Raw genomic sequence first — 23,160 nt, 5'->3', positions numbered from 1 at the left:
AAAGTCTGTTAGGTTGAGTCTCAAGAATTTTGAACTGTTTCATATATGCATTTGACTATCGACCATTCTCAACGATTCACGAACAATTAATGGTAAATAATTATGTGTGTATATGTAAATATATATATAAATGGTAATTGGAAAAATAATTTGAAACATTATATGTTGTTGTATTTAAAATTAATTATGTAAAATAAAATAAAAATAAGATATTATAATAATTATTATTTAAAACATTACTATATTTAATTAAAGTATATTAAAAATAAATATTAAAAGATTGTAATACTCGTTGGACGTTTCGATTATTATTTAGAGAAGTTAATATAATTCTAACCACATATGATTTAGAATGATTAAAGATACAATCTTAAGTATTGTTATGATTATTTATTATTATTACTAAGACTCACCATTTTTATTAGAATTAATGTTATCACATTATTATTTATCATTTGTTATTTCTAATTCCTATATCAATAATATTATTATTATTAGTAATATCATTATTTGTATTATTAATAGTAGTAATATATTTATATTTGATAATTTCCAAAATTGCGAATTTTGTACAGAATTATATAAACCGATATATAAACACACACACACACACACACACACATATATATATATATATATATATATATATATATATATATATATATATATATATATATATATATATATATATATATATATATATATATATATATATATATATATAAACATAAATACAATTATATGCATATAAAATATATGAATTTGTATAAATCGTACGAAATTGTTAAAAGTAGCCATCGAACTATTTTTAATTGTATTTGATCTCCAATTACGTTATCAGATCCAGAGAATCATCAGATACAGCTGATAGTGCTCCAAATGAACATATATTTAGTAGCAATATCGTTCCAATATGTAAAGTTTTTAAATGTAATTTCCTTATTTTTAGTTGTAATAGTTAAATAAATAAGTGCGAAGACGAAAGACGCAAATCGCTCGAAAATGAAGATTTAAAGACAAAAACGAAGATTTGAAAGACCAAAACGTCCAAAAAGCTCAAATGTACAAGATACAATTCAAAAGGTTCAATTTATTGATGAAGAACGTCTAAAAATGACAAGAGTACAAGTTACAAAACGCAAAGTACAAGATATAAAATTGTACGAAAGGACGTTCGAAAATCCGGAACTGGGACATGAACCAACTCTCAACGCTCGACGCAACGGTGTAAAAATTACAAGTCAACTATGCACAAGAATAAAATATAATATTTAAATAATTCATAATAAGAATAATATTAAATAATAAAAAGTTGTTAATTGAGCATAGTTCAGGGGTCGTAAATGAAAATTTGAATTCTAATTTGCCTATAAAATGAACGATATGTAACGATGAATGGGAGGAAGAACTTTTTTCTCCGATCTTTTTTTTCTTCTTCTATCTTTTTCTTATTTTTCTATCTATCAAATATCAATATCTATATTTATAATTCTCTATCATAATGTTAATGTAATCAGATATAACAATAATCTTAATTTTAATTTTAAATTATGATAATAATAAGATTTATGATAGAGATCGTTTGAGTGTGTAAGTCGAAATTCTGTCCGTGTAACGCTACGCTATTTTTAATCATTGTAAGTTATGTTCAACCTTTTTACATTAATGTCTCGTAGCTAAGTCGTTATTATGCTTATTTAAAATGAAGTAATCATGATGTTGGGCTAATTACTAAAATTGGGTAATTGGGCTTTGTACCATAATTGGGGTTTGAACAAAAGAACGACACTTGTGGAAATTGAACTATGGGCTATTAATAGATGGGGGGTATTGTCTAATTGAGTGATAACTCATTGGAGTCTGTCGAACCTATCTTCAAATTAATTAACCTAATAATTAATAATGATTATGGTTGTCCTATTTAGTGATGTTCATATGGAATCTGTTATAATCATTTAATTAATCAATTGGGTTGGGTAATTGATTATTCATTCTGATCAAGTGGATGAATTAATATTCATAAACTAATTAAAACAGGGGTGGATTACATACAGTGATAACTGGTGTAATTGTTGACAGAAGTGATAACTGCGTCACAGTTTAAATCCTTAATCAGTTGGAATATTTGACTTCGGGTATAAGGGTAATTTGACGAGGATACTCGCACTTTATATTTATGACCGATGGACTATTATGGACAAAAACCAGATAGATGTATCAAATAAACCAGGACAAAGGACAATTAACCCATGGTAATAAATTAAAATCAACACGTCAAACATCATGATTACGGAAGTTTAAATAAGCATAATTCTTTTATTATATTTCTCATCGTATCTTTATTTACTGTCATTTTATTACTCGCAATTTTATTTTCTGTCATTTTATTTATCGCAATTTATTTTACGCACTTTAATTTTTGTCATTTATTTTTACGCTTAAAATCGACAAACCGGTCATTAAACGGTAAAACCCCCATTTTATAATAATACTTATTTATATATATATTTTTACAAATAAACTTAATAATATAGCGTTAACTTCACCAGCTCCCTGTGGAACGAACCGGACTTACTAAAAACTACACTACTCTACGATTAGGTACACTGCCTATAGTGTTGTAGCAAGGTTTAGGTATATCCCATCCGTAAATTAATAAAACTTGTGTCATATTTTGTAGTATTTTGTATTAAAAATAATACTATTTCGTACCCTCACGCTACATCATCAACAGCCATATTCAGTTGTAAATCAACATCAAGTTAATTATTTAATTCATTTTCAATGTCTTGTCTTCAAAACTTGTACCCGATGGAATTAATTTCTCAATGCCAACAAAATGTATTAGCTCAATTATACAATTACTATCTATATACAAAACTAGTAATCACTGCAAATGAGAGAAAAAAAACAGAAACTAACGAAATCAAAACTCACTTGATTATTATCTATCCACCTCACACAAACATAAACCAGATACATGCACCCATATATCTTTGTTCTCATCTCTGCTATTCGAAGATCAACAAACAAACCATATCAACCGATACCACCACCCATCGTGACTTTCACTTCCATCACCATCTCCTGTCATCACCATTAAGATACTACTTATGTTTATTCTCGCTTGTACTATTCAATCACCATCATAAAACATAAACACATGTTAAAAACCCGTCACTATTACGGTGTTTGTTTATGGTCGATAGCAATAGCAGTCCTAACCACCAACACAATACTCTTGATCAACTAGTCCTACTACTCACTATTGTTGATGCTCAAAATAATCAAACGACAACCAAACAAACATCATTAATCACCCATCGACACCCTTTCATTCGTGAATAAACCACAACCATCAGAGAACCAACCCAAAACAACCACACTCGATTTACCACCACCAAAACCCAATTAATCACCATCAAAGAATCCCCTCACTCTCACTCTTCTCTCTCTCTTCAAATTTTTTTTCTTTTTCTTCTCCTTTTTGAATTTCCGTTGCTAACCGTTAGAACCACCATCGTACCGCTACTTTCTATTACAGTAGCTACTGCTACTGCTACATTCATTATTTCCATTTACTGACCAAACAACCACCATAAACCAACCACTCCCTCACTTTTGTAATCACTATCGATCAAAACCCAACGAACCACTATCAACAATCCCGCTGAAGTATAGTTCCTGCTTATGAAAAAAATAATACTGCAGGAATAAAAATGATTATGATGAAGTGAGAAGCGTAATATGAGCTGTGATTTTTTTTCTTTCTATTCGTAAAACAGCCGCCACATATATAAATATTAGGAATTGCAAGTTGGCCAATAACTTTATCATTCAAAGTCCCAACGTGTTTCCCTTGAGGGTCGACAAATTCTAAAGTGATGATATGGTTGTGAGTGCTGTCTAACAAGTTGATCATAATTAAAGTCCAAATACAATAATAAATAAATAAAAAGGAAACCATGCACCGAAATTATAGGCTTATTACTCGAAGCTTTTACCCCACCTACACGTAAATCACAGTTAAGAGATTATCAAATAGATGGGATTATGTTACTAGATTGGGCCGCCATTTTTTTCTTTTAATCAAGACTACATGTGATCAACCACAAAGGCTCCATTTAGTAAATCTTGAGGGCGGGTCTTCCAATATTTGTATCCTACAAATATCTATGAACCTTGGTTGCAACCTTGCCCCACATTCATCCCGTGAATGTATACCAATCCAAGTTCATAATAGTCTAAACCTCATACTTGTTCCCACAAATGTGATCGACCACGAAATTTAGAATAATTACTTATTCATGGATAAAATATGCAAAATAGGAACATAACTCAAAATAAATTAATACCATAATTATATTAATGAGTTTGAACAATTTTGTTCCGTTACAATACTTAAAACAGATCATGACCAATCACCAGAATATCGAAGCCCTAAAGCACAAACATGTCCTGCATGTTTTGATCCATGTAAGAGCTTCGTGAGAGGATCCGCTATGTTAAGATCTGTGTGAACTTTGCGAATACATATCTTTCCCTTTTCAACTTCATCCCTTATGTAGTTGAATCTCCGCTATATATATATATATATATATATATATATAGTGATGGGTCTTTTGGTGAGCACGAGGTTCCTTGATTTGAGCAATCGCACCCTCGTTGTCACAAAAGATCTCAAGAGGGTCCTGAATGGAAGGGACTACTCCTAAGTCATTGATGAATTTCTTCATCCATGCAGCTTCCTGAGATGCCAATGAGGCGGCAATGTACTCCGACTCTGTAGTGGATAATGCAACAACATCCTGTTTTGAACTCTTCCAAGAGACCGCACCTCCATTTAACGTGAAGACATAACCGGACTGTGACTGAGAATCATCTCAATCAGTTTGGAAACTTGTGTCCACGTAACCTTTTATAGCGAGTTCCTCCTCACCAGACCCATATATTAGAAACATATCCTTAGTCCTCCTAAGGTATTTCAATATACTTTTGACAGCAATCCAGTGATTATTTCCTGGGTTATTCTGGTATCTACTTGTCAGGCTAAGAGCACATGACACATCCGGCCTAGTGCATATCATTGCATACATGATTGACCCAATGGCAGACGCATATGGGACTTTCTTCACTCTCTCCTGTTCATCTTTCGTGGTGGGGCACCGAGATGAACTGAGAAGTGTTCCCTTTTGAATAGGTGCCAAACCTTTCTTAGAGTTCTCCATCTTGAACCTTTTCAAGATCTTTTCAATGTATGCACTTTGATTCAAACCTATCAGTTTCTTGGATCTATCCCTGTAGATCCCAATCCCCAAAACGTATTGTGCTTCTACAAGATCCTTAATGGAGAAGCATTTACTTAACCAAGTTTTAACTCCTTGCATTGCCGGAATATCGTTCCCAAATAATAATATATCATCCACATATAATACAAGGAACATGATTGTGCTCCCACTAGCTTTCTTGTATACACAAGCTTCATCACCATTTTTAATGAAGCCAAATTTCTTGGCCTCCTCATTAAAACGATGATTCCACATTCTAGATGCTTGTTTCAATCCGTAGATTGACTTTTTTAACTTGCATACCTTTTTAGGATATTTTGGATCAACAAAACCTTCAGGCTGAACCATATAGACATCTTGTAGATGTCCATTTAGGAAAGCAGTCTTGACATCCATTTTCCATATTTCATAATCATAATGAGCAGCAATGGCAAGTAATATCCTAATAGACTTTAGCATTGCCACAGGCGAAAAAGTTTCATCATAGTCAACCCCTTGAGTTTGAGTGAAACCTTTTGCTACAAGTCTAGCTTTATATGTATCCAAGTTTCCATGTATGTCAGTTTTCATTTTGAAAAGCCATTTACAATCAACTAGCCTTGAGACAGTAGGTTGTTCAACAAGTTCCCAAACTTGGTTGTCATACATGGATTGCATCTCAGCATTCATGGCTTCCTGCCATTTATCTTTATCAATCCTTGATAAAGCATCTTGGTAGTTTGTTGGTTCATCCAAATCAACCACATAGAAACCGTCCATGAGAAACCCATATCTCTCAGGAGGATTACTAATCCTACCAGATTTGTAAACGTCTTGTATACTTTGATCATCCATTTGATCATTCTCAACATTTTCATGTTGAGTGCTAGTGTCAACCAATTGTGTATCATCTACTTGATCTTGAACCTCTTCAAGATCTATCTTCCTTTCACTATTACCTTCCATTAGGAACTTAGTTTCAAGGAATTCAGCCTTCCGAGCAACAAATACAATTTGCTCGGATGGATCATAGAAATAGTATCCCATAACATCCTTGGGGTATCCTATGAAGATACACTTCATGGATCGAGCATTCAACTTATTAGGGACGTAACACTTAGGATAAGCTTCACATCCCCATACCTTTAAGTATGATAGAGATGGAGGTTTTCCAAACCACATCTCATGAGGAGTTCATTCCACTTTCTTGGTTGGGGCCATATTTAGAATACGAGCCGCGGAGCATAGACAATAACCCCAAAATGATAGAGGTAACGAGCTTCTAGCCATCATAGATTAAACCATATCCATTAGGGTTCGGTTCCTCCTTTCGGAAACTCCATTAAGTTGGGGTGTTCCAGGAGGAGTGAGTTGCGAGATAATCCCACAACTTTTAAGATGATCTTGGAAAGCATCGCTTAGGTATTCACCTCCTCTATCGGTACGAAGTACATTGATTGTCTTATTGAGTTGATTTTGTACTTTTTTTTGATATTCCTTGAATGCTTCAAAAGTTTCGTCCTTATGTCTTAACAAGTAGATATATCCGAAACGTCTAAAGTCATCAATGAAAGTGATGAAGTATCTTTCACCTTTCCTAGTCATGGGCTTAAAGGGTCCATATACATCCGAATGTATTAATCCCAATAAGTCTTTAGCCCTTTCATAGGTCCCTTTGAAAGGTGCTTTAGTCATTTTTCATTGTAAACAAGATTCACATACATCAAACGAGTCTAGTTCATTTGATTTCAAAAGTCCATTCTTTTGAAGTGTATGCATTCGATTCTTGTTTATGTGACCAAGGCGACAATGCCATAAGTAGGAATCAATCAAATCCCTTTTGAGTTTCTTGGTGTTTGCATGGTATATTGAGCTATTGTATGATGTGTCATCATGAACCAATTCATAAATACCATTCACAGGCGAAGCCTTGAAATAGAACACATTATCTAAAGAAACATGGATATCATCATTAATGAAATTAATATTAAAACCACATTGTTTCAAACGGGATACAGAAATAATGTTTCGAGATAAATCGGGTGCATACAAAACATTTTTCAAAATAAGCTCCACACCACTTGGTAGCTTCAAAACAAAGTCTCCTTGAGCTTTCACTTGCACCCTTGCTCCATTTCCCATGAAGAGACTTGTTGATCCCGCATCTTGATCACTTCTTTTGAACCCCTGCAAAGAATTGCAAATATGAGTACCACATCCTGTGTCTAATACCCATGTATTAGAAGAAGTAATACTAAGCTCAATGTATACCATATATACATTACCTGAGGTTTGCCCTGCATCCCTCTTTTCTTTCAACTCCTTCAGGTAGACCGGGCAGTTGCGTTTCCAGTGACCCATTTCACCGCAACCGAAGCACGGATCTTCCTTGGGGTTCGCTTTACCGGCAACCTTTTGCTTCTTGTTGTTGTTGGTTGGGGTAATCATCTTCCCCTTTCCCTTGCCCTTGCCTTGGTAGGCGGGTCTTTTCCTCTTAGCCACCTTCGGCTTAGAAGTGTTACTGTTTTTGGACCCGCCTTCATTGATCATAAACATGGGTGAAGCCCTTTTACCCATGCTTGCTTCGGCCGTCTTTAGCATGGCATGTAATTCGCCAATGCTCTTATCCCATCCATTCATGTTGTAATTAATTACAAATGTGTCAAACCTCTTTGACAAGGAATTAAGGATAAGGTCCGTGGCTAATTCATTAGACACATTGCAGTTTAGACGGTTCGCTCGATAAATTAGGCTTTTCATCTTAAGAACATAAGATGAAACGGATTGGGAGTCGTCCATCCGACATGCATGAAGCGCTCGGACCATTTCAAAGCGCTCGACACGAGCCTGTTAAAGGAACATCTCCTTCAACTATGTGATCATGTCATATGCACTATGATGCTCGAAATCCTTTTGGAGTTCTGGTATCATAGTCCCAAGCATGAGGCAAGAAACTTGCACCGAATCGGTGCAATATTTCTCCCAATAAGCCATGCCTTCCGTATCATCCTCGTCCGGTTGATCGGGAATGGGGTCTTCCAATACATACGCCCTATCCTCTAGTTTGAGGACAATTCTTAGATTGCGGGACCAATCCATAAAGTTCGTATGGTTGAGTTTTTCCTTTTCAAGGATTGACCTCAACGATAGGTTGTTAAAGTTGATAGGTGCGTTTGGAATGTTGTTGTTGTTATTGGAGGGCATCTACAAAATTTAACAAAGTTGTTTAAGTATTAATTTTAATTTAACAATCAATACCCTTAAATCCAATTGATATTTATTAAATTTTAGAATCCAACGGTAAACTAAAATTCGGTTAGGTGACCTTTATCCCGTCATTTGATTTAGCTAGGTAGTCATTATATGACAATTGCAATCCTTTTGCAACTTCTATGTTATGGGATCATGCAATCCTTTTGCATGGCATATTTATCCCATCAACGCCTATTTGTTCCTCATGCTTCGGTGACCCTAAGTTCATGATTCCCAAATCAAGTCGTCCTACTTGTGTAAACGTGTAAATTTAACATACAAGTGGTTAGGTGACCTTTATCCCACAAGTGTGTGAAATTTACCTTAATCATATTAGTTTGTTTATAACAGTTAGGTGACCTTTATCCCATTATGAGTTCTCTAATATTTTTAAGTCTCACACAAAAGGATGGCGTTTAACTTGTTTGCCTTGTTAATAAGGGATTTTAAGTTTCCATTATTTCTAGTTTAAGAAAACTTTTATGCCATACACCAACATGCATTTAGTGTATGGTTCATTTGAAATCCATTTTCAAGTCTTATAATTTTATCCAATTACATGATATAAACCATTTTATATATATGATCCTTATAATGTTCTTAATAACCGTTTATTAATGTCCTTTTAGCCATTTTTAATTTAACCAATTAAATTGTCATTTTGTATGTCATTAAGAATGTTTAATTTAACCAATTAAATTGTCATTTTGCTTATTGTTGACTTGTGATTTACTTGTAGCAACCAAACATACAATCTATAATCAAACAACAAAACAACTACACATGCAAAAATAATATGTTCACAATCTAGCCTTTTGGTGGACATTTGTTTAGCCGAAAACAAATGTCACCGGTTAATGGGTCATAACACAAAGTAGGAGATTTAACATCTCCCACTAAATATTGCATCCAAATGCATGTGTTCTTCTTTTGCTCCATCTTTTGCATCTTCACACTCTTTACAAAAAATATATCCTAATACATTTTTCTCTAGAAAATGAAAATACAACCTAATCTATTTTACATACCAAATATAAAATAAATTACATAACCAAATGAATAAATAAATTACATGCCAAAAGAATAATTAATATTACATACCAAATGAATAATTAATCAACCTAACAAGCATGCAACCAAACACAAGGTCAAGGAAAGATTGTGAACATCAACATGCAACCAAATATGACCAAAGTGGAAGACCCAAAAACCCATTTTGGGTCCCCTACAATTCGGCCAACATGAACAATGTAGTGACCCGAACTTTTCCATGTTTATATATATTAATTGAGATTGATATTTACATGATTAAACATTTCCAACATGTTAAGCAATCAAACTTGTTAAGACTTGATTAATTGAAATATGTTTCATATAGACAATTGACCACCCAAGTTGACCAGTGATTCACGAACGTTAAAACTTGTAAAAACTATATGATGACATATATATGGATATATATATATATAGTTAACATGATACTATGATAAGTAAACATATCATTAAGTATATTAACAATGAACTACATATGTAAAAACAAGACTACTAACTTAATGATTTTTAAACGAGACATATATGTAACGATTATCGTTGTAAAGACATTTAATGTATATATATCATATTAAGAGATATTCATACATGATAATATCATGATAATATAATAATTTAAAATCTCATTTGATATTATAAACATTGGGTTAACAACATTTAATAAGATCGTTAACCTAAAGGTTTCAAAACAACACTTACATGTAACGACTAACGATGACTTAACGACTCAGTTAAAATGTATATACATGTAGTGTTTTAATATGTATTTATACACTTTTGAAAGACTTCAATACACTTATCAAAATACTTCTACTTAACAAAAATGCTTACAATTACATCCTCGTTCAGTTTCATCAACAATTCTACTCGTATGCACCCGTATTCGTACTCGTACAATACACAGCTTTTAGATGTATGTACTATTGGTATATACACTACAATGATCAGCTCTTAGCAACCTATGTGAGTTACCTAACACATGTGGGAACCATCATTTGGCAACTAGCATGAAATATCTCATAAAATTACAAAAATATGAGTAATCATTCATGACTTATTTACATGAAAACAAAATTACATATCCTTTATATCTAATCCATACACCAACGACCAAAAACACCTACAAACACTTTCATTCTTAAATTTTCTTCATCTAATTGATCTTTCTCAAGTTCTATCTTCAAGTTCTAAGTGTTCTTCATATATTCTACAAGTTCTAGTTACATAAAATCAAGAATACTTTCAAGTTTGCTAGCTCACTTCCAATCTTGTAAGGTGATCATCCAACCTCAAGAAATCTTTGTTTATTACAGTAGGTTATCATTCTAATACAAGGTAATAATCATATTCAAACTTTGGTTCAATTTCTATAACTATAACAATCTTATTTCAAGTGATGATCTTACTTGAACTTGTTTTCGTGTCATGATTCTGCTTCAAGAACTTCGAGCCATCCAAGGATCCGTTGAAGCTAGATCCATTTTCCTCTTTTCCAGTAGGTTTATCCAAGGAACTTAAGGTAGTAATGATGTTCATAACATCATTCGATTCATATATATAAAGCTATCTTATTCGAAGGTTTAAACTTGTAATCACTAGAACATAGTTTAGTTAATTCTAAACTTGTTCGCAAACAAAAGTTAATCCTTCTAACTTGACTTTTAAAATCAACTAAACACATGTTCTATATCTATATGATATGCTAACTTAATGATTTAAAACCTGGAAACACGAAAAACACCGTAAAACCGGATTTACGCCGTCGTAGTAACACCGCGGGCTGTTTTGGGTTAGTTAATTAAAAACTATGATAAACTTTGATTTAAAAGTTGTTATTCTGAGAAAATTATTTTTATTATGAACATGAAACTATATCCAAAAATTATGGTTAAACTCAAAGTGGAAGTATGTTTTCTAAAATGGTCATCTAGACGTCGTTCTTTCGACTGAAATGACTACCTTTACAAAAACGACTTGTAACTTATTTTTCCGACTATAAACCTATACTTTTTCTGTTTAGATTCATAAAATAGAGTTCAATATGAAACCATAGCAATTTTATTCACTCAAAACGGATTTAAAATGAAGAATTTATGGGTAAAACAAGATTGGATAATTTTTCTCATTTTAGCTACGTGAAAATTGGTAACAAATCTATTCCAACCATAACTTAATCAACTTGTATTGTATATTATGTAATCTTGAGATACCATAGACACGTATACAATGTTTCGACCTATCATGTCGACACATCTATATATATTTCGGAACAACCATAGACACTCTATATGTGAATGTTGGAGTTAGCTATACAGGGTTGAGGTTGATTCCAAAATATATATAGTTTGAGTTGTGATCAATACTGAGATACGTATACACTGGGTCGTGGATTGATTCAAGATAATATTTATCGATTTATTTCTGTACATCTAACTGTGGACAACTAGTTGTAGGTTACTAACGAGGACAGCTGACTTAATAAACTTAAAACATCAAAATATATTAAAAGTGTTGTAAATATATTTTGAACATACTTTGATATATATGTATATATTGTTATAGGTTTGTGAATCAACCAGTGGCCAAGTCTTACTGCCCGACGAAGTAAAAATCTGTGAAAGTGAGTTATAGTCCCACTTTTAAAATCTAATATTTTTGGGATGAGAATACATGCAGGTTTTATAAATGATTTACAAAATAGACACAAGTACGTGAAACTACATTCTATGATTGAATTATCGAAATCGAATATGCCCCTTTTTATTAAGTCTGGTAATCTAAGAATTAGGGAACAGACACCCTAATTGACGCGAATCCTAAAGATAGATCTATTGGGCCTAACAAACCCCATCCAAAGTACCGGATGCTTTAGTACTTCGAAATTTATATCATATCCGAAGGGTGTCCCGGAATGATGGGGATATTCTTATATATGCATCTTGTTAATGTCGGTTACCAGGTGTTCACCATATGAATGATTTTTATCTCTATGTATGGGATGTGTATTGAAATATGAAATCTTGTGGTCTATTATTATGATTTGATATATATAGGTTAAACCTATAACTCACCAACTTTTTTGTTGACGTTTTAAGCATGTTTATTCTCAGGTGATTATTAAGAGCTTCCGCTATTGCATACTTAAATAAGGACGAGATTTGGAGTCCATGCTTGTATGATATTGTGTAAAAACTGCATTCAAGAAACTTATTTTGTTGTAACATATTTGTATTGTAAACCATTATGTAATGGTCGTGTGTAAACATGATATTTTAGATTATCATTATTTGATAATGTACGTAAATCTTTTTAAACCTTTATTGATGAAATAAAGGTTATGGTTTGTTTTAAAATGAATGCAGTCTTTGAAAAACGTCTCATATAGAGGTCAAAACCTCGCAACGAAATCAATTAATATGAAACGTTTTTAATCAATAAGAACGGGACATTTCAGTTGGTATCAGAGCGTTGGTCTTAGAGAACTAGAATTTTGCATTAGTGTGTCTTATCGAGTTTGTTAGGATGCATTAGTGAGTTTGGACTTCGACCGTATTTACTTGAAAAATGATTGCTTAACAAATTTTGTTGGAAACTATATATTTTTAACATGTGAATATTATGTGATATATTAATCTCTTAACGCGTTTGATATTATGTGATAGATGTCTACCTCTAGAACAAGTCCCATTGACTCATCTAATAATAATGAAGAGTCAAATGTAAATTGGAATGATTCGTGGACTGATTCACAAGTTCCCGAAGAGGAACCGGAAGAAGAGTCGAAACCAGAAGAAGAATCGGAACCGGAAGAAGAATCGGAACCGGAAGAAGAATCGGAACCGGATGAAGAAATAGAACCGGTGGGGGAAATAATAAAACGGTTAAGTAAAAGAAAATCCTCAACCAACCGACCAAGGTTAATTATGGTCAATGGTGTTTCCGCCAAGGAAGCAAAATATTGGGAGGATTACCAATTCTCCGATGAATCGGATTCCGACGAGAATTCCGATGATGTTATAGAAATTACCCCAACTGAATTTAAAAAGGCAAAAGAAAATAATAAGGGAAAGGGCATAAAAATAGAGAAATCTAATTCCAATCCCGATGAACTTTATATGTATCGTCAACCCCCGAAGTCCTTAAGTTGTAACAATGACCCGGGAACCTCTAAACCACCAGGGTTTTCTAAACCAATGTGGAAAACGACGGCTCGTATTAGGGGAACATCATATATCCCTAGAAACTTGGCAAAACGAACCAAAATCGAAGAAGAAGAAACAAGCGAGTCGGAATAAGATAGTTGTATTCGTGTGGTGTAATATATGTAATATAGTGTGCTTATGCTTTATGATATATGTAAAAATTGCTTGTATTAATAAGTATTTTTTTTATGAATCTAACTCTTGTCTATTTTACAGTATAAAAACACAAAATGGATAGACAACCCAATATTTTAAGAGACCTACCCGGAAACATGATTGATGAAATCTTGTCTAGAGTCGGTCAGAATTCTTCGGCACAACTATTTAAGGCGAGATCAGTTTGTAAGACATTCGAAGAACGTTTCAAGAATGCCTTGGTTTATAAAAGGCTTTCGTTCGAAAGATGGGGGATATCACATTGGGAAATCCATAAGTTACGATGTGTTTACTTTGACGCATATATTGCGGGGAACCCAAATGCTATTTTACGCAATGGGTTAAGAAATTATTTTGACTCAATATATCCGAATATTGGACTTCGTGATTTAGAAAAAGCGGCTAACATGCAACAAAAAGAAGCATGTTATGCTTACGGATTAGTAATGTTCGCTTCTCACCAAAGTGACAACAAGAACATCGGGCTACAACTATTAAACAAAATGTTCCCACAAGTGACGGAGTCGGTAATTGGGGTAGGAAATGAGGTTTTTAGATTGTTACGGGACTGTTGGACATTACGTAACCCTTGTCCCTTTGACGAAGTTACAACACGCTGTCTTATCAACGGCCATAACGGTTATGTTCCACAAGACCAAGGATGGGAAGTAATCCTAGTAAAACCAGAATGCATGACTTGTTTCTGGACATATGAATTACGTGTCTTTATTGCCTTTGCTGAACGACTTGTGTACTAGCTAGAATTATCTTCACAACCATCTTGTATCAAATTTATTGTGTGCTATATTTCATGCTATATGTAAAATAAGCGGTATTGTAAGTTTGTAAAATATTGTGTAAAAGTTTGAACGCGAAATGTTATTATAATCAGTTTTTCATATAGAATTGTAGTAGTTGAATTGTATATTAGCTACTAAGTATGAACTTAACGGGTAGGTACTACCCGAATTTAAACTTATAAAACGCTAATATGAAGAAAAAGCTTTTATAAATGAGTTCATATTATGCTATGAAATACTATTAACTACTCTTAATATTCTGTATGATTAACTTGTTCCATTTGACTATTTTGAAGGAAATGGCACCGACTACTCGACACACCGTGAATATGAATGAAGAGGAATTTCGTACTTTTCTAGCTTCAAACATAGCCGCAGTACTGTAATGACCCGGACTTTTTCGATCGATCTATACTTATAAGATTAATATATACATAAATTAAACCTTACCAACATGATAAGCAATCCAAATTGTTGAGACTTATGTTTTTAAAAAGAGTTTTACACAACGTTTGACCGTCTAGTTGACCGATGATATCACGAACTATATAACATATGATAATTGTATGTTTGTGTATATATATGTATAAATACATATTTAACATGATCTAAGAATGTTGTAATACCTCATTTTGTATTAATAACAATAAGTTATAAGTATATTTTGAAACTACTAACTTAAGTTTTCAAAACAATAACCATACGTAACGTTCTTTGATATAAATACTTATAACCTATAATGTTTATACATATATCGTATATGTAATGTATTTAATCACTTTTTAAGGACTTAAATATATAAAACAATATAAGTATATTCACAAAAGATAACTATATTTGAATCCTCATTCCGTTTTCACAAGATTTCTATACGTATATTTAGAGTATATGTACTCGTATCATACCTAGCTTCTATACGTATTTACTATTGGTATATACACATCAAATCACCACCAACCAGCCCTTGTTCATGCCTTATGTATAAGGTAACTCCCTTGTTCATGCCTTATGTATAAGGTAATTACTTTTGTATGATTGTATGACTAATTAACAAGATTACAAGCTTGAAACTTGTCTTTGTCTCCCCCCCCATTCACGTTTTTAATGGGCTAGGAGTACTCCATTCTTGATTCATTTTTACTTCAATTTTCTAGCCAAAACACACACATACTTAGAAGCCTTAAAACCCTTAACCATCTCAGCCCACAACCATGAAGATCTAGCTTCAAAAACATCACTTAATCACCATAAGAAAACCCTTACAAAAACACTTCAAGAATCCTTCCAAGAACACAAGTTTACTTCCAATCTTTCATCCAAATCCACCACTCTTTTGGTTCTAGGTTTTTACTCCTCTTTTACAGCAATCTTGTCCAAGTAACTTGAGGTAGTTACTTTGTTCATAACCTTATTCGATTCATATATATATATATAGTTATCTTATTTTATGGTATACAATTTTAACAACAAGAACATAGTTTGAATGATTTCAAACTTGTTTGCAAACTAAATAGATCCTTCTAACTTAACTTTTAAAATACTTCAAGACCTGTAATATATCATAAGGATATGCTAACTTAACAAGGTAAAACTTGGTTTTTCAAAGAACACCTTAAAAACTGAATTTACGTCGTCGGAGTACAACCGGAGGCTGTTTTGGGTTGGATAATTAAAAACCATCTTGAACTTTGAATTGGAGGCTTATTTTCTGGAAAATTGATATTTACTATGAATATGTTAACACATAAAAATTTCATGATTTAACTCAAAGTATAAGTATTTTTAGAAAAATAATCATTTAAGGTTGTTTACATGATGGAAAATGATCAACTTCATAAGTTTCACCAAAGTTTGACCTATGACCTGTTATTTCGAATAGAAACTAAGGTATTTACAGTTCATATTCTTAAAGAAGGACTCGATCCAAGGAAGTGACAAGTTGAACCAACGAAAACGGAGTTGTAACGAAGAAACTATGACTAAAACAAGATCGGATATCCAAAACTAGTTTAGCCACGAAAATAATTGGAGAAAAATTAAATAAATCACATCTTTCTAAAATAACATGATATTTTATATATATGTACTCATAATTTAATTTTATATATTTCAGGATCACCCATAAACTATGCGAGAAGATTAATCATAAGATCCCATGATTGTACGCAATACGTCTTCTTGACAATATAGGTACCATGGGTCAAGATTAATCCCGACCAATACAAATACGATGGGGGTTTTATTTATTTCGATGGGGGTTTTATTTATTTCGATGAGGGTTTTATTTATTTATTGAACACCTAAATATGAACCATTAAAATTGAATTGCTAACTACGGACTAAGAAGACATTAAAAGTATTATAAGTATATATACGTGACGATTGTTTAAAATGAAAATATATTGATATATTATATATGGATAGGTTCGTGATATCAACCGGAGACCAAGTCAAAATATATATATCTTCAAGGCAAAAGTGAGTATATAGTCCCACTTTTAAACTCTAAATATTTCGGGATGAGAATACATGTATTTTATGTTTTACGATATGGACACAAGTAACTGAAAAATATATTCTACGTTGAGTTGTACCACTGGCATACTTCCCTGTAGCTTGGTAACTACTATTTACAGCGGTATTGTAAACGCGAATCCTGTTGATAGATCTATCGGGCCTGACAACCCCAACCGGACTGGACGACCAGTATTCAACGGTTGCACAGTACTTCGTTTCGGTGACTACACTTGGTACGGTGTAGTAAGATTTCATAATAAAGGGAATATGCGACGTGATTAAATGTTAAGTATGGTTACCAAGTGCTCAACCACTTAGAATATTTTTATTAAAATGTTTATATATGAAATCTTGTGGTCTATATATATATATTGCTGCCGGCATTAAACCTATATCTCACCAACTTTATGTTGACGTTTTAAGCATGTTTATTCTCAGGTGATAACTAAAAGCTTCCGCTGCAACATGTTGAATTTAAGCAAGATCATGTGCACGCATATTTGTGTAAAAAACAAAACTGCATATCCGAGGAATTGTAATGTAAAATATGCTAGAAATCGTATTGTTATCATCACATGTAAAGTTTGTAAGTCTAAGATTATCGCTAAACGATAATCATCTTTTTATTGTCTAAAGCTTGTATTAAAATAAGAGTTATGGTTTGTAATGTAAAATAAATGCAGTTGTTCTTTTAAAAATGTCGCATATAGAGGTCAATACCTCGCAATGAAATCATACGTTATCTAACTCGTTCTTATGGTTAAGGACGGGTTATGACATGTGGTATCAGAGCGGTGGTCTTAGCGAACCAGGTTTGCATTAGTGTGTCTAACTGATAAGTCATTAGGATACATTAGTAAGTCTGGACTTTGACCGGGTCTGATTTAAAAACCATTGCTTATCATTGTTGGTTAAAATTTATATGTAAATATTATGTAGTACTAATGGGTTAGTTGTTGTGTGATAGATGTCGGGCTCAAAACTTGTTATCACATTCAGCGACTCCGAACCAGAATCTTCAGATGGTGTTCCAGTCATTAACCTATCCGATGACGAAAATAATATCTTTGGGGAAGACTCACAAATTCCGGATGAACCGACTATAGAGAACCCGGAAAGTGAACCCGAGGAGGAAAGTGAACCCGAGGAGGAAAGTGAACCCGAGGAAGAAATACAGGAAATTACAAAAGACAAGTTCGAACTAGGAAAGAAACGAAAGGCTAATGAATTAGAAAATTCAAATCCCGAGTTTAGTGAGGATGATGTGGCACCAACTCCACTAGACACTACCACCCCTATTCCCGCTATTCCTATTCGTTCTATCCCGGCATCCAGTTCTTCAGCCCCACAGCCAAAATATAGGGAGACACCGCCAAAATATAGGCAGACAGCCATGATAAGCGTTAAGCGATTCTTTGAACCTAAACGTCCTAGAAAATAGACCAAACGATGCGCTGCCGTATTAACCCATGGGATCATATAATGTTTTGTATAATATTATTAGTGTGGTTTGCTTAATGTTCGATGTAAGATAAGCATATGTAAAATAGTGAAGTATGAAATGCAATAATTTTCCATGGTTAAGTATTATTTAGATGGTAGTAATTGGTTCTGTACTAAGCTATTAAGTATGGACATTAACGGGTAGGTACTACCCTAGATATAATTATAAAACGCTAATAAGAAGAAAAGGCTTTTATAATAATACCTGGTTCATATTATTAATAAGCTATAATGTACTGTAAATACACACTACATCTATAATATTCCATGTGAATAATTATTTTCTTTTCATTCTTATAGAAGAATATGGCGCGATTGAATCGAATGACGGAACAAGAAGTCGAGGAATTCATCAACCAGCGAGTGAACGACAGAATGTTATGGGTCGAGGCTGCAAGAGCTGCTGCAATTAACCCAAATCCTCGTGTAGGATGCACCTACAAAACTTTTCAAGCTTGCAAGCCCTCATCATTCAGTAGAACAGAAGGACCGATCGGTTTAACCCGGTGGATAGAAAAGATGGAGACTGTGTTTAAAATCAGTGGTTGTGTTGAAAAGGACATGACCAAGTATGCATCGTGCACTTTACAAGATAGTGCACCCACGTGGTGGAAAAATTATGTGAAGGCTGTAGGAGGAGATGTATCTTATGATACTCCATGGGAAGAATTCAAAATAATGTTAATCAACGAGTATTGTCCAATGAACGAGGTTAGGAAGTTGGAAGATGAATTACGAAGCCTGAAGGTTGTTGGTACTGAAATCACCAACTACAATCAGCGATTCATGGAATTAGTTTTGCTATGTCCTGAATTGGTTCCAACCGAAGAACGGAAGATTGAAATGTACAAAGATGGTTTGCCCAAAAAGGTCAAGGCAAATGTTACAGCATCGAAACCTAAGACAATTCATGAAGCTATAACCATGGCAAACGAGCTAATGGATCAGGTCATCATGGATAAGAAAGTATCCAATACTGATGTGAAGGTATCAAGTAACAAAAGAAAGTGGAATGGAAATTATGATCGAGGTAACCAACAACAATCTTTAAGGAAACAAGAAATCACGCAAGGTGCGGGTAGTGGTTTAAGCTTTGGTTACAAAGGACAAAATCCTTTATGTAACCGATGCCACAAACATCACTCTGGCTACTGTAATGTGGTATGTAACAAATGTAATCGAAAGGGTCATCTTGCTGAAGATTGTAGGGCTCTCGTTACAAATACAAATGGTACTAAGACTCCTGCCACCAATGCAAATAGAACTGCTTTGGCTACCATTACTTGTTATGGGTGTGGAAAACAAGGTCACTATAAGAGCCAGTGCCCGAATCCTGAGAAGAATATCGGACCTGCACGTGGGAGAGCATTTATTATTAATGCTAGAGAGGCATGTGAAGACCCGGAGCTTGTTACGGGTACGTTTACCATTAATAACTTATCAGCATCTATTATATTTGATACTGGTGCCGATAGAAGTTACTTGTGTAGAAATTTTTACACTAAATTGAATTGTTCATCATTACCTCTAGATGCTAAGTACATGATTGAGTTAGCTAATGGTAAACTAATTAAAGCCGATAAAATTTGTCGTGATTGTAAAATAAATTTAGCCAGAGAAACGTTTAAAATTGACTTGATACCCGTAGAATTAGGAAGTTTTGATGTAATAGTCGGCATGGACTGGATGTCCAAAGTAGGAGCTGAAGTTGTGTGTGCCAAAAAGGCAATTCGCATTCCTTGTAAGGATAAAATGTCGGTGATGATTTATGGAGAGAAGGGTAACTCAAAGCTAAAACTCATTAGCTGTTTGAAAGCCGAGAAGTGTTTAGAAAAGGGATGTTATGCTATTCTAGCACATGTTAATAAAGTCGAAAAGAAAGAAAAAGAGAAGTGCATCAACGACGTGCCTGTGGCAAGAGATTTTCCTGAAGTTTTTCCGGAAGAGTTGCCGGGATTACCTCCATTTAGATCTGTAGAATTTCAAATAGATTTAGTACCAGGAGCTGCACCAGTTGCCCGTGCTCCATATAGACTTGCACCGTCCGAGTTAAAAGAACTTCAGAGTCAGTTAAAAGAATTACTGGATCGTGGATTCATACGACCAAGTACTTCACCGTGGGGAGCTCCGATTCTATTTGTTAAAAAGAAAGATGGATCTTTTAGGATGTGTATAGATTATCGTGAACTAAATAAGTTAACTATCAAAAATCGGTATCCACTACCGAGAATTGACGACTTATTTGATCAACTCCAAGGATCATGTTTGTACTCGAAAATTGACCTAAGATCGGGCTATCATCAATTACGCGTCAAAGAAGAAGATATACTGAAAACTGCTTTTCGGACACGTTACGGTCATTACGAATTTTTGGTCATGCCGTTTGGATTGACGAATGCGCCAGCTGTATTCATGGACCTCATGAATCGAGTTTATAGTCCATATTTAGAAAAGTCTGTTATTGTTTTCATTGATGACATTCTTATCTATTCCAAGAGTGAGCAAGAGCATGAGCAGCATTTAAGGTTAATATTAGAGTTGTTGAGAAAAGAACAGCTATACGCTAAATTTTTTAAGTGTGCTTTCTGGTTGAAAGAAGTGCAATTTCTTGGTCACGTTGTTAGTAGCAAAGGAATTCAGGTTGATCCAGCTAAAATTGAGGCCATTGAAAAATGGGAGACTCCTAAAACACCAATGCAGATACGCCAATTTTTGGGTTTAGCCGGTTATTATAGAAGGTTTATTCAAGATTTTTCCCGAATAGCTAAGCCGTTGACAGCATTAACGCAAAAAGGGAAGAAATACGAATGGACCTCAGAGCAGGAGAACGCATTTCAATTACTGAAGAAGAAGTTAACTACGGCGCCTATTTTATCGTTACCTGAAGGGAACGATGATTTTGAAATATATTGTGACGCTTCGCGACAAGGTTTTGGTTATGTTCTTATGCAACGAAAGAAAGTTATTGCATACGCATCCCGACAATTGAAGATTCACGAGCGGAATTATACGACGCATGATCTAGAACTGGGAGCAGTCGTGTTTGCGTTGAAGATATGGAGACACTACTTATATGGGGTTAGATGCACTGTGTTTACTGATCATAAAAGTCTTCAACATATTTTCGATCAGAAACAGCTGAACATGAGGCAACGTAGGTGGGTCGAGCTGATAAACGACTACGATTGTGAGATTCGCTATCATCTCGGGAAAGCGAATGTAGTGGCCGACGCTTTAAGCAGAAAGGAACGAGAACCAATTCGAGTACGAGCAATGAACATAAAAATTCGCATGAATCTCAACTCACAAATCAAAGAGGCTCAACGAGAAGCTCTTACTAAAGAAAACATAGTAATGAAATAATGAAGAAGTATGGGAAACAACTCATTATGCGGGAAGATGGAATTCGATATTTTGCAAACCGTATTTGGGTACCAAAGTTGGGTGGATTAAGGAAGTTAATATTGAATGAGGCACATAAGACAAGATACTCGATACATCCTGGAGTTGGAAAGATGTATCAAGATCTTAAGACGCATTATTAGTGGCCTAATTTGACGACAGACGTTGCAACATATGTTGGGGAATGTTTAACTTGTTCCAAAGTCAAAGCAGAACACCAGAAGCCGTCAGGATTACTTCAACAACTAGAAATCCCAGAATGGAAATGGGATGGTATTACCATGGATTTCATCACAAAATTACCTAAGACTGCCTGGGGTTATGACACCATTTGGGTAATAGTTGATCGTCTCACCAAATCTGCACATTTCTTGCCTATAAAGGAAACGGATAGAATGGAGAAACTATTACGATTATACATAAAGGAAATTGTTTCAAGGCATGGAATACCTATTTCCATTATATCCGATCGTGATAGTAGATTTACATCAAAGTTCTGGCAATCACTACAGGAGGCCCTAGGAACTCGTTTGGATATGAGTACCGCATATCATCCGCAAACTGACGGGCAGAGTGAAAGAACAATTCAGACTCTTGAAGACATGCTTAGGGCATGTGTGATCGATTTTGGAAACGGATGGGATAAATATCTACCATTAGCAGAATTCTCGTATAATAATAGTTATCATGCGAGCATTAAAGCTGCACCATTCGAAGCACTGTATGGAAGGAAGTGTAGATCCCCTATCTGTTGGAACGAAGTAGGAGATCGACAATTAACTGGACCCGAGATCATCCATGAAACTACTGAGAAGATAGTGCAAATCAAGGAGAAATTGAAAACAGCCCGTAGTCGCCAAAAGAGCTACGCCGATGTCCGAAGGAAACCATTAGAGTTTCAGATCGGTGACATGGTTATGTTAAAGGTGTCACCTTGGAAAGGTGTAATACGTTTTGGAAAAAGGGGTAAACTAAACCCAAGGTATGTAGGCCCGTTCAAAATTATCGAAC

The sequence above is a fragment of the Rutidosis leptorrhynchoides genome, chromosome 3 (assembly GCF_046630445.1).
Source record: "Rutidosis leptorrhynchoides isolate AG116_Rl617_1_P2 chromosome 3, CSIRO_AGI_Rlap_v1, whole genome shotgun sequence".
NCBI classification, from domain to species: domain Eukaryota; kingdom Viridiplantae; phylum Streptophyta; class Magnoliopsida; order Asterales; family Asteraceae; genus Rutidosis; species Rutidosis leptorrhynchoides.
Note: the sequence above shows the minus strand (reverse complement) of the source record.